The sequence below is a fragment of the Sylvia atricapilla genome, chromosome 6 (genome assembly GCF_009819655.1).
Source record: "Sylvia atricapilla isolate bSylAtr1 chromosome 6, bSylAtr1.pri, whole genome shotgun sequence".
Taxonomy (NCBI): domain Eukaryota; kingdom Metazoa; phylum Chordata; class Aves; order Passeriformes; family Sylviidae; genus Sylvia; species Sylvia atricapilla.
Genome location: NC_089145.1, coordinates 42,530,835 through 42,543,014, shown reverse-complemented (window position 1 = coordinate 42,543,014; position 12,180 = coordinate 42,530,835).

The window sequence follows — 12,180 nt, the reverse complement described above, 5'->3', positions numbered from 1 at the left end:
AGAGAACGTGAAAATTAAAAATAAATAAATGTTAGCTGTCCATTCTGTGATTGATATGTCTTTTGTTTAATACAGCCAGCACCTCAGCCTCTTCTCTTCCTTTTTGTTTTAGTGTCCTACACATTTGGGCCCTGACTTGTAGCCAGTTCATGGGCTTTTTTTGGTATTCCTTTCTGGACAGGTGATAATGAGATGCAGTTGTACTTTATCTCAGGACAGGGCATAAACCCCAAATAATGCAGGTGAGAGTGAAAGACAGTGTCTGTTTTGGTTTTTTTTTTTCTCTTTACAAATGTGAGTAAGGCAATTCTGCTTTGTCTCTGTGCTGTATTTGCTGCCATCAGCTGTGGCACTTAGAAGTGCAAGCAATATGCAAAGGGCTCAAATCTTCCAAATCTTACTTTGAAGAGGTGCAGCCAAGAAGTACAAGTGGAAACAGTATCTTTGTCCCCAGGTTTGCTGGGTCTGTTTTCTTTTGAAAACACTGAACGGGCCTCTGGCTGGATTGGTTAGACAACATCAAATGCCAGCAACATGCAAGGAATAAATGCTTCTGTCTTTCACCATGCTCCCTGCCAGTCATTGCATGATGGTTTTGTGTTTTTCAATTAAAAAATTGAATTTCAGCAGAACTTCCCTGTCATTAAGCTCCCAGGTATGGAGTATGTGTACAAACTTGCATCTGCTGCTGCACTGTAACTTTTGGTTAGTGATGATACTGTTTCATCATGGCAAATTCTGCCACTGAAAACTTTCCGCTGCTTTTACCACCCATCTGGATTCCCAGAGTGCTGACTACATGGACAAAGAAGCCCTGTGCTCTTGGAGAAGCTCCAGCTGGGACAGAGTGTGACAGAGTATCTCCACAGTTTGTTCCGTGTCCTCTGTTCCTTGCAGTGGTTTACCACGGATTGTCAGAATAAGCTAAGATCTCAGGCCACTGCAGGAACATGTGGGGTTGTCCAAGCAGAGGGAGGAAAACCTCAACCCACCCAACAGCAGCGCTCAGACGTGTGCAGATCAAAACTGCTGCAGCAGCATAGGGACTCCAGAGCCCAACTTTGCAGCACAACCTCAGGGGTGGCAGCTTGGAAAAGGAGAGGGATGTGGGGGGGCTCTTCCCAGAGAGCATCCTGCTCCCAGCAGGCTTTTAAATGAGGGCAGGTAAGGCTGAGAAAAACCACCTGTACCCCTGTGTTACCTGCTGCTTTTTCCTCCACTCCCTTTATGGCTTTTCACTACTGAAAAGGGGAAAGTAGCAAAGCTTTGAACATTGTTTTTAGCGAGGTAAATTGGTTCACCTATTAAAAGTAGCCATGAGGCCTCAGAAAATGTTAATGATTCTTCAAGAAATAAGTAGGAGCTATGTAATTTAAAGACAAATACTTCTTGTGGGTAGAAAATTGGAAGAAAATTCTTCTCAATTACTTTTTATTTTACATTGTTAAAATTGCAATAGGGTGAAAGTGATCACACAATCTCTTGTATATTTTAATGGCTAATACACATGCACACACATATGTAACTATTTTTATACAGGTATCTTACATTGACAGATATTAAAATACTGTACCTTTTACAGTTGATTCCATTTTGAGGTGCTTCAATTGTGATACAAGCTTTAATATTTGCTAGTGGTTTGTATTATTCTGGGCTTTTGTTAGTTTGTTTTCTTCCTTTGGGAAAAGACTCAGGTGGAATCAAATTATTATGTTTTACACTTCTGTTAAAAGTTTTTAGTTCTCATGGGTGTGATTTGCATTAAAACTCTGTGATAGATGTTAAGTTACTTATCTCTTGCAGAGCTTATTATTTGAACATTTTGTGGTTATAGGATTTACTTTATATTTTAGGATTTCTTTAATTGTATTTTCTTACATTGTTCTGCTCAAGTATAATAGTTTAAATCATTCTCTCCTTCTAATTTTTTTTTCTATAAGATACAGATTTTTTCTGTTTCTTCTTTCCCTGCCAAAGACCCAGCTGAAGGTTTTGAGGGCAAGTGTCCCCTTGATAACCTGCACAGCCTTGTCAGAATCCCAATGGTGTCACTAGGTACTGTCCTGATCTGTTCTGTACTATTTTACTTAAACTTGCACTGAATTCCAACAGCTGCCAGCTCCTTGTGCAGAAGTGCTCTTTAATCTGATTAGAGGCTTAAGATAAAACATAATTCCCCCTCCAACCTTGGCAGTAGAAGTTTCATCTTCAAGCCACAGGGTGGCAGCGTGACGTTGGGTTTATGTCTATTGTTACCCAGATTCTTGGTTTCTTTCTCAAGTCCTCACTGCTCAATTGATACTGTAATAATTGGACTGCTAGTTTGGGGAGGAAGTGTTTTAAAATATTCCCCTCATAAATCTGTGGGTCAAATGTTCCCAAAACAGATTTTTTTTAAAATCCCAGATATTCTGTACCATTCATAAAATATGGCCTGAAATTCAGAACGGACTATTTTGCTGCCTGCAAAGACAAGAGCAAAATATAAAATCAAATGCAAAAGCATAAATTGATCCCTTTTTTATTTCCTTTGAATTCTAGTGTAACAGTATGACAAACAAGAGTGTTTATATGCCAAGATGTCACACTCTTCTTAAAAAAAGAAGCCAAACAACAGCAAAAAACACCCCCACCAAACAAACAAACCAACCAAATATTCCAATTACACATTTCTTTGCATTTAATTAACTACTCAAGTTGCTTCTTGTAAAGATGTGAAAGAGTACAGTGACGTCCATGCCACGAGTAGGACTGAATCTGGACCAGGAAATGTACAGTGGGATGCTGACTGGCAGTGGCACCTGAGGGATGGTCCTGGTGGTGATGGAAAAAAGGTGAGAGTTGTGCCAGTCTGAGAACAATCTGAGGAATGATGGGCTGGTCAGTCTGACCTCAGTCCACAGGAATGTCATAGTGTGAATCCTCACAAAAGCTGTGTCCAGCTCTACATCCAGGCACAGGAAGGGTGGGAACCTAACTGGGAACAGTCACACAGATTTATCAAGGACCTATGACATGTGACCAGCCTCACTGGCTTTTCTGATGAGATGAACAGCACTGGCTGAGAGGAGAGATGAAAGAGTCCTTGCCAGGGGGAAGGCAAACCTTGTTGCGCTGCAGGAGCAGGGGCAGCACAGACCCTCTTGTGCCAGAGATCTAGAGCTGCTGCTGCACACCAGGCTTTAGTGGCCCTGGAAAGACTGCACTGCAAAGAAACAACACGGGAACAAGAAGCCTGGTGACTTCCAGGTCACACATGGGGCACATCTGTGCTCTTCAGAGTCTACCAAAAGCAGGATTTCATTTTTTTTGAGGACTGCAAGGCTATGTATTGAAGTGTGGTTCTTTTGGATACACCTAGGAGTTTATAGTACCATTGAAACTCTTCAACTCTGCTGCTTTCTTCTGTTCTCCTGAGCATTGATTGCTGCTGTCAGAAATGAGGAACTGGTAAAAGGCTGTGTGGTCTGAGTGTGTCCACTCTTACATCCTGTTTACTCTGCTAGAACTACCGATATGATCAAACTTACTCATATCCTTAAGTGTTTTGGTGGGATGTGCTGTAGAGTGCAGCACTTTGCTGAATATGGATTTCTGAACCTAAAGAAATGATTCAATTTTCAACCAAGCAGTTTACATACAGAATTTAATGCACTTTTATGTATTTTGTCTCAGTGAGTTTCATTTTTGGAGCTTTGTGCTCCCACGCTTTCTTGCAGTGAGTAATACCTTCCCAAATGAGTAATCTGATTGTTCTGATTTTGCTTTCCATGATAGCAAGATTATTTACTGCCCCAAAATAGATTTTGAAGTATTTTTAAATGCGGTAAAAACAAGCTTAGAAACCTGGGACTGTGATCAGTTGGGATGACCAGTAAGGAGTTAAAGTACAGTAAAATATAAGGTTGCAAATATTTAGTCCATGTGCAGATTTTCATGGTCTCCTCCCAAAAATGTTAAAAGAAGAAAGCCAGCTTGAATATTTTCTTCATAAATTGTTCCTCTTCTGTTGAGTGGTTTCACTCCAGGTTGTTCTGGAAGTTCTCACTTCTCTAAAAATGAGAGAACTTGGTCTCAGTTGGGTGTAGTTGCCTGTACTGCTGCTTACAGAGCTGGTTTGAAGAAATTTGTGTACTTATATGGGTCACAGGAATGCAGGAGCTTTCTTGCTCAGCCAGGGCATGGAGTAAAGAAGCATTATAGAAAACTGCTTTATTCCTGTGATTTTGGATCAGCACTGCTGAACACAAACTTCTATATGTCCTGAAAATCCCCTTCGTTCCTCACCTGGCTGATACTGGCGTGTGCTGTCTTGGTGAGACCAAGAGCTAGAAGTTATTGAACACTGAATTACAGGGCAGAAGACTTCACTGGTACAAGACTTCACTCTGTTCACTCCGTGCACTCTCCTATACTCCCCTGTCATGTTTGGGATCATTGCTAGAACAGTTTTTGTTACATCTTGCACTGACTTTGTCCCTTCTGTGCCGATGCTGCTGATAAGGACACAGTGAGAGCCTGTGCACTTCTGTTCCCCTTAGCACTAACAAGTTTCCCATTTGTGAACTGCAGTGCTGTCCTTGTTCTTCTGAAGAAATCATCAGTGCTCTTGATGATTCATTGCTGCTGCTGCTTGTAATTTACTGCAAAACAACATAACTTGAGGTTCTTTCATCTTTTCCTTAGTGCCAGGCATTGTGGCAAGTCCAGCATCATGTGCAGGAGTCGTGGCTTGGAGCTGTACCTGAAATGTCTGTGATATTAATTCCACACGTGGCTGCTTCTGCCCAAGTTAAACAAAGACTTCCACCATAACAGGTGCTGCCAGAAATGAGAGTACCCTTTAAAGTTTAGTGGCATCCATCACTTGGACATGGAAACTAGTTCAAACCTCAGCACTTGTTCTCTCTATTTTCTCAAGAATTTCAGTTCTTTTGAGGCCTTTAACTTAGAATATTTTCTTAGTTTGCTTAACTCCTGCTACCATCTGTTGTTCAGTAACAACTCGGAGCCAAGGCGGCTGATGGAGATCTGAGTTCTCCTAGATCAGCACTTGGCACCACAAGCTTTTTCACAACCCAACAAGCAGTTCCAACAGCTGCATGCATGAATCACTTAAGTTATAGTACCCTGCAGCACCCTGTAAGAATGGGTTTTGACAATCTGGTCAGATGCCACACAAGCAAAAGTGTGATGAACTGAGCTCCTTGGAAGGTGTAAAAGAAATCTAAGATAATTATTTTGATACGTATTTTAATGTCACACGCTCCACAGTTTCATTACTGTTCAGAAAGTTTTGAGACTACCTAGATTGCATGTAAGAGTTTATAATTACTTAAAAAATTCAATGGGCTGGGGTGTGTGTGTTTATTTGTTGTAGCAAACTATTCTGACACATTCCCTGTGGCATTTCATGTTACTGAGAGACAGTTTGCCCCAGCAGTAGAACAGCTCTTCACGTACTTTCGAGTCAGTCTATATTTAAACCTGTCTCCAGCAGTATTTTATTTCAGTTTTACTCTGGTTTGCCTAGCTGTGGATGCATTCTTGATTGTGGTCTCTGTTTATTGAAAATTTACTGTCACAGAACCACAGAATCATTTAGGTTGTAAAAAGCATCAAATCCAACCATTAACCTAGCACTGCCGAGCCCAGCACTAAACCCTGTCCCCAAGTGCCGCATCTACACAGCTTTGGAATACCCCCAGGATGATGAGTGAGTCCACCATTCCCTGAGCAGCCTGTCCCAGTGTTCACATACTGCTCTCCCACAAATGCTGCAGAACGTCCTTTCATTCAGAGTCTGGCACTGCAAGGGCACCTCTGAAAGCTTTGCAGGAGGATTGTGTGGATTCCAGGTTGGTTTCATAGCAGGCAGCTGACTGCACCAACAACGAGCCCAAGGGACCAGTGTCAATGAGCCTGGTGTCACTGGGCAAACTGGGCTGCACAGCTGAGGATCTGCCCCTGTGTGTAATTTGTGTTCTGCTCTAGTGGTGTCATTATTTGTTTAATGATATCCATTGCTTTGGCTGAGTGTTTAACACGAGGCCATTTACAAAGAATTTATGGAGTCCATATGTTTGGATTTCACGTAGCTGCCCAAATAAGGGGGGAGGGAGCAGAATGGAGGTTGGTTTTATTTTGAACCTGCATCTGCAGACTAGCTGGAGCCAAGCGGGGTAACTATAGGATGGGACAGTATCATCCAGGAATAGGGTGTTAAAACTTCTTGGGCAACTTCCACAGAGCTGCCTGGCAGGAATTCCCCCTCAGTTCCTCTTAGAAAATGAGATCAGTGGGTACCCAGGGGATAACAGGGGCTGGGTGCCAGAGAGGGGAAGCTTTCCATGGTTCTGCAGTAGGATGGGAAAAGACATGATTAAGTCTTGAGTTCCGAGAGTTTTATCAATATTGTTGAGTTGGACTTGCAAGCCTTTCAAACCACTAGAAAAGTGGGTAAATTGGTCTCAGGATGTACAGGCTGCATACTGAGGCAGTGAACTAGAGGATGCTGAAGTAGCTTGGGTTTAGTTTCCCACATTTTAAAGAGTTCTTAAGTGTTTGTAAGAGTTTTAAAGAGAAGATGTAAATATTTTCCATCAGCAATTTTCAGTTTGTGTCTTATCAGGTACTTAGCTCTACATTTTTAGAGAACTCTAGATAGATTAAACTTGATAGTTCATACCACAGAGCAAAGCGAAGTGAGCTAAAGGGCAGACAAATTTTCTGTTTTGTTTTCCCCATGTTTTTTTACATTTATCAGCTGGAAACCCACACAAATTTAGGTATGTCCTGTAACAGAAATGGATGCCAGAAAGTAAGGGATAACCAAGTATTTTTAAAAGCAATCAATTCTCTTCTAAGTCTACTAAAGGAGCAAGAGTGTGTGACAAAAGGCTCTGGGCACTTATCTCCTCCTCTTATCTGTAGCAGAATTGATGTTAAGATATCAATAGGAAATCACTTTAAAACTCAATGGGAGGCTTGCTGTTTTGTTTGTTTAGGCCAAAATACACCAGTCAAGAGTCTACATGAAACTTGAGGACATGGGTCTGTACAGACAGTGTAAGTGTTCCTATGGATTTGGGTCAGATGAAATCTCCACAGTGACCCAAGGAGCATCTAGCATGAGGAAAATAATTATTTAAAGAGATATTCTGTCAGTTGAAAACACACCCAGAAGGGACTGCAGAAGATGAGACACAGGCTAAGGCACAAAAAAAGAATGAAAGTGAGGGAGAAGAGGAAGAAGGAATCCATTGTTTCTTGTCTGCTGGGAATAGACTGGAGAATGTTGTCATGAGGCAAAAGGCAAATAAAGAGAACTGGAATTCTGAGAAAATAAAACAACTGAAAAAAGGGAAAAGGAACTCAGTAGTGCAGGCTGGTCTCTACAGGTACCACCCAGCAATCTGCATCCAACCTTCGCGCAGCAGGGAACTGAAAGCCCACCTCCATGTGCCAGCTTTTTCCCTGCTCCCAGGAGAGGAGATCTGCTCAGCAGAAGACAGATGGCACTGCCACTGCCTGTGCTCCTGTGGGGACTTTTTCCAGATGGGGAATTGGAAGCTTCTTTGTGCTGCTCCAGCCTTCCTGTGCAGCAGCACTCGGGTGCTCGGGGCTCCACCAGCCTGCGCGCCTGGATCCAGCGCTGCTCAGAGAAAACTGCAGCTGAACCCGTTAGGAAAATAAATGGATTTATATCCAGGGTTTTCTTCCTGTTTGAGGTGTCCTTGTGGACTTCTCCTTTCTTGTAGGGAGAGATTATTGAGCTATTGCTAATAAAAGCTGAGTTGTTGTCAGAAAGTTGACACGACTGTTCTGCACAGGGGAACCCCAGACAGCCCTGTGTCACTCACACAGTGACCTCCAGCCAAACTCGGTGCTTTCCTGCATAGCTGGGATGCCTCTCCTACCTCAAGCAAGGCACGGCTATGACATGTTTCTCAAAGTTACCTGAAAAACCACTGGGCAGTCCAGGAAGCATCACTCTCATTACAGCTCACTTGGCTGCTTACGGGAATTTAAAAAAAGATCATATTAAATACCAAGCAGCCACCTTTGATCTCCACTTCCTTCACACTGAGCAAGTCACCACAGAAAGTAAAACTTTGAAGAAGTAACCTGATTCTAAGTTCTACAATCAAGTAAAGGGAGATAGTAAGTTTAATCCCTTTATCTTAGTTACACATTAAATTTATGACTTCACCTGCGTAAATAAGTACATTTTGTTCCGCTCTCTTCCACTTCCTTTCCTCAGCAACTTTCCAGTCTGCAGTTGCTCCAAGAGACTTTGTGCTGGTTTTACTCAGTTTCATTCTACATTCATTACTGGATGGGCACTAGGTATTCCTGCCTTCCCGTTCTGTTTCATTTCTCCCAATAATATCAGAATAAGGAAAAAGCACAGCAGCTAAACATACCACACATAAAACTTACTATGTGCTGCAACCATCTTAATAATAGCACTCCATTTTTTGTTCTTCAAGTTCATTGAAGGGTTTATGTTTTGATCTTTCTGCACATTCACAAAGCCTTTAAAAGTCACTGGAGCAATTTATTAAATATGTGAGAAAAGTTCATTAGCTATTTAGAAAAAAAAGAAAAATCACTCAAATGCTGTATCAACACCAGCCCTCTGTGTGGGAGAAGGTGTTGGAATTGCTCTCCAAAGTCAGATCTGTGCCCCACTAAATTAAAATAAAAAGCCAATTTCAGAGTAAGGAGACTCTGAAATGCAGCAAGTCCTAGTGCAGAGCAGGATCACAGAACCACAGAATAAGCCGAGTTGGAAGGGACCCACAAGGACCATTGAGTCCAGCATGTTTAGGAATAGATTTCATGCTCATTTTAATCCAATTTTGATGAACTGTCAGCACTCTGCTGAAGATCACAATCACTATTTTTTGTTCTGATATAGATTTTTTCAGTACTACACAATTTCCTGGCTAACAGCATTGGTACTGTAAGGACACAGCAGCACAAAGGAATAGATACAGGGAGCTTACCAAAACTAAAGGTCACAGTGATCACAGGGGAAGGCTTTGTGTGTCCTCTGTGAAGACTTTTCACTCCAGCATAAAAATAATTGTATCTTCTGCAGGATGACTGTATTAATACGTAGAGAATTTGAGAGACCTTCAGAATCCAGAAAACACAGCAAATGTGTTGCCATTTATCTTCTTGAAACAAAGCCCTGATGAAATGCAACATACAAGCAGTTACAGTAACCTGGCAGAAGACATAAAGAAAACGTGGAAAACAGGGTTACATTTAACACAAAGCCCATCTTTGGTGAGAGGCAAAAACCCCACTTACAGGCAAAAAACCCCCATGTGAAGCAGCACTTCGGCAAAGGGGAAACAGAACTGAGCTATGCGCAGGCTGAAAAACCACAGAGGGAAGTAGAGTTTTTACACATGAAGACCTTGATTTGGTCCTTAAGAACCCGCTAGGCTCACAAAACCAGGGTGGTGACCATCAGTTACAGAAATTTTAAGAAGTGTCAAGCAGGAGCTACTGTAACAAACTGCATTTGTTTAAAATGATTTTGGACAGAGAGCAAGCAGTCATCACCTGATTAGAATGCAGCATATGCTGCAGCAGACAGCGGGCACACGTCTGCACTCAGCTGCAGGGGGATAATAAGCTCCCACTCGCTACAGGCACTGTGTGTTCCTTGCCTGTTACTCGTCGTGGCAATCAACCTCCCTGTTATTAAAAAAATTGAGCTCAAAGCAGAAGACAAACACTCATTTGCAACACTGAAGAAAAAAGATCCTTCACATTCTCCCATTTCTTCAACTGTGTTTTTACCTCTGAAGCTCTTCTAGATACCATGAAACAAAGTGGACCTGCTAAATGAGCATTTCCCAAACTTCTCAGGCTGACCTGTTCAACTTGCACAGGCACTTTCTGTGTGTGGGCTCCTCTTCTGCACCTCTATCTCCGTGGAGTTTGCACTCCCACTGTGGGCTGTGACCTCTGATCTGAGACCACCATCCTACAGCAAGCTACTGGAGATAAAAATCTGTTTTGGCATGTGCTCTCTAAGAAGCAAAGTGTATTTGACGAAGATTGAAAAGGCCCCACAGTCAGGGATATGAGAATACAGTGCTGCTGTACTGAGAACTTCAACACGGGCATAATCCAATGCAGCAGACAAGATTTCCCAATAGTTAAAGCAAAGACCATCCAATTCAAACAATCCAGACAAGTTTTTGCCCTCAAACCTCCAAAAATGATCGTAATTTGTTTCTCAGGTGGAAAACTGAATGAATTGAACAGCTAGGACTCCAGGCCAGTATGAGAGCTGGAGAGCAGGTGGAGGTCACCTGCTGGAGGAGCAAAGAAAGAAAAATTAAGAAAAAGCTGATTATTATACTGGGGAGTGAGGGGTAGAGAGGTTACCATTTGTGCAAAGCCTGGAATGCTATGAAACAGTTATCTTCATCCACTTTAAAGGGAGAACAGCCTGTCATATCCTAATGGGATTGTACTGGATGTTGTAGTTACACCAGGGAATCTAAAATGGAATTTGCAGAATTACCTGGCTCCAGCCCATGTCTCAACCCCAAGCAGCACTCAGAGGAATGTATCTGTTTCAACCACTGCCCAGCTGACCTCAATTCCAGACTGCAGTCACAGGCACACAGAGAACTTACCCATGTGCTCTTGCCAAGGGTTTTTTCTTCAAGTCTGAATTTACAGCAAAGTTCCTGGGCTGTAACACAGATCCACCACTGGTGTTCAGATCTTTGCTGCAATATGCAACACCAGAGCAAAATGACATTTTTCAGTGCCGGAAGGGACAATGGGGAGGTTTTGGCTGTAGAGATTGTTAGAGAAGTTTGGAGTTTTCAAATCAAAGAGCTAAAGAAATATGCAAGATCGAAGCAGTCTCTGCATATACAGAAAGAATCTGAGGTGGATGACAGTCAGGTCACAGGTTTTTGCAATAGGATTTTCTGTGCTAAATCAAAATATAAAGAACATATTTTATGTTTGCAGATAGACAGCTGTAACAGCTATAACCATTCCATTACAGACAAGTAAAGTATTTAGAACAATCAGTGGCAAAATGAGGGCATCTGTCCAGATGACCCAACATTCAGGTGTGGGCCCTCAGAGCTCTCAGTTGCAAACAATACTAGGATTCAGATATTTTCAGCAGCTTTTTTCCTTTTTTTTTAAATGAGTTCCATTTTATATAAGGGAATTAAAGCAATCCATTAGCAACAACTGGCAGAAAAATACTGAGACATAATCAGCCTCAACAAAACCACCTGATCCATGCCTGCTCATGCGTTTGACAGAGCAGATTTTCCTGGGGCAGATTATGGTAACCTTTGCTCACTCGTGTTGCCTATATTTGGATGCACGAAGTTGTGTTAGTTCAGAACTTGTCAAGACCTGTAGACTTGCGAAGTTTCCTTGGACTTGGTCCCTGGGCTGGCTGGAGATGTAGATGAAGACTTGGAAGCAAAGGAAGGAGAGCAGTCAGATCAGACTTGCTGAACGGGACACGCTGTCCAGCACCAGACTCTACAGAGATGCCGATCTCTTCTTCCCCCTTCTCTTCTTGCATAAAACATGCAGTAAATTGCACTGAAAAAAGTTAGATTCTTTGAACCAAAGAATTATTATTAAAGCTTATTCTTTGAACCAAAAAACATGCTGGATTTTTAATGGCTTGCCACAGTTGCAACTCCTGTTGCTTAGTCTGAAGCACACTGCAGTTGCTCTTGGATGTTCTTATCTTGTTCTTTGTATTTTTGTTTGAAAAAGGACATTCCAGCCTCCCATACCCACCTCCCAGCTGTGATTAACATTAGTGCCTGGAGAGTGTTAGAGACTGTGCAGCACAAACTAGCCCCAGTGGTGGAACACAAATACCTTTGCAGATCAGGGCCTTTTGCTGGCACCAGGAGGGCAGCAAAACAAGGCCAGTCCTCATTCACCTCAAGACAATTTATTCCTGGCACAGGGTGCATTTCTCTGAACAAGCGTTTTCCAAAATTATCTTTGCATAATGATCAGCACAGAGATGAAACAACTGAGGAGGAACAGAACAACCTGAATCCCTCAGTGATACATACATCAAACCTGAGAAACTGGAGCAGTTGTTGTACCTCTACAAATTCAGAAGGCTCCTACCACAAGAAATAAGAACCTAAC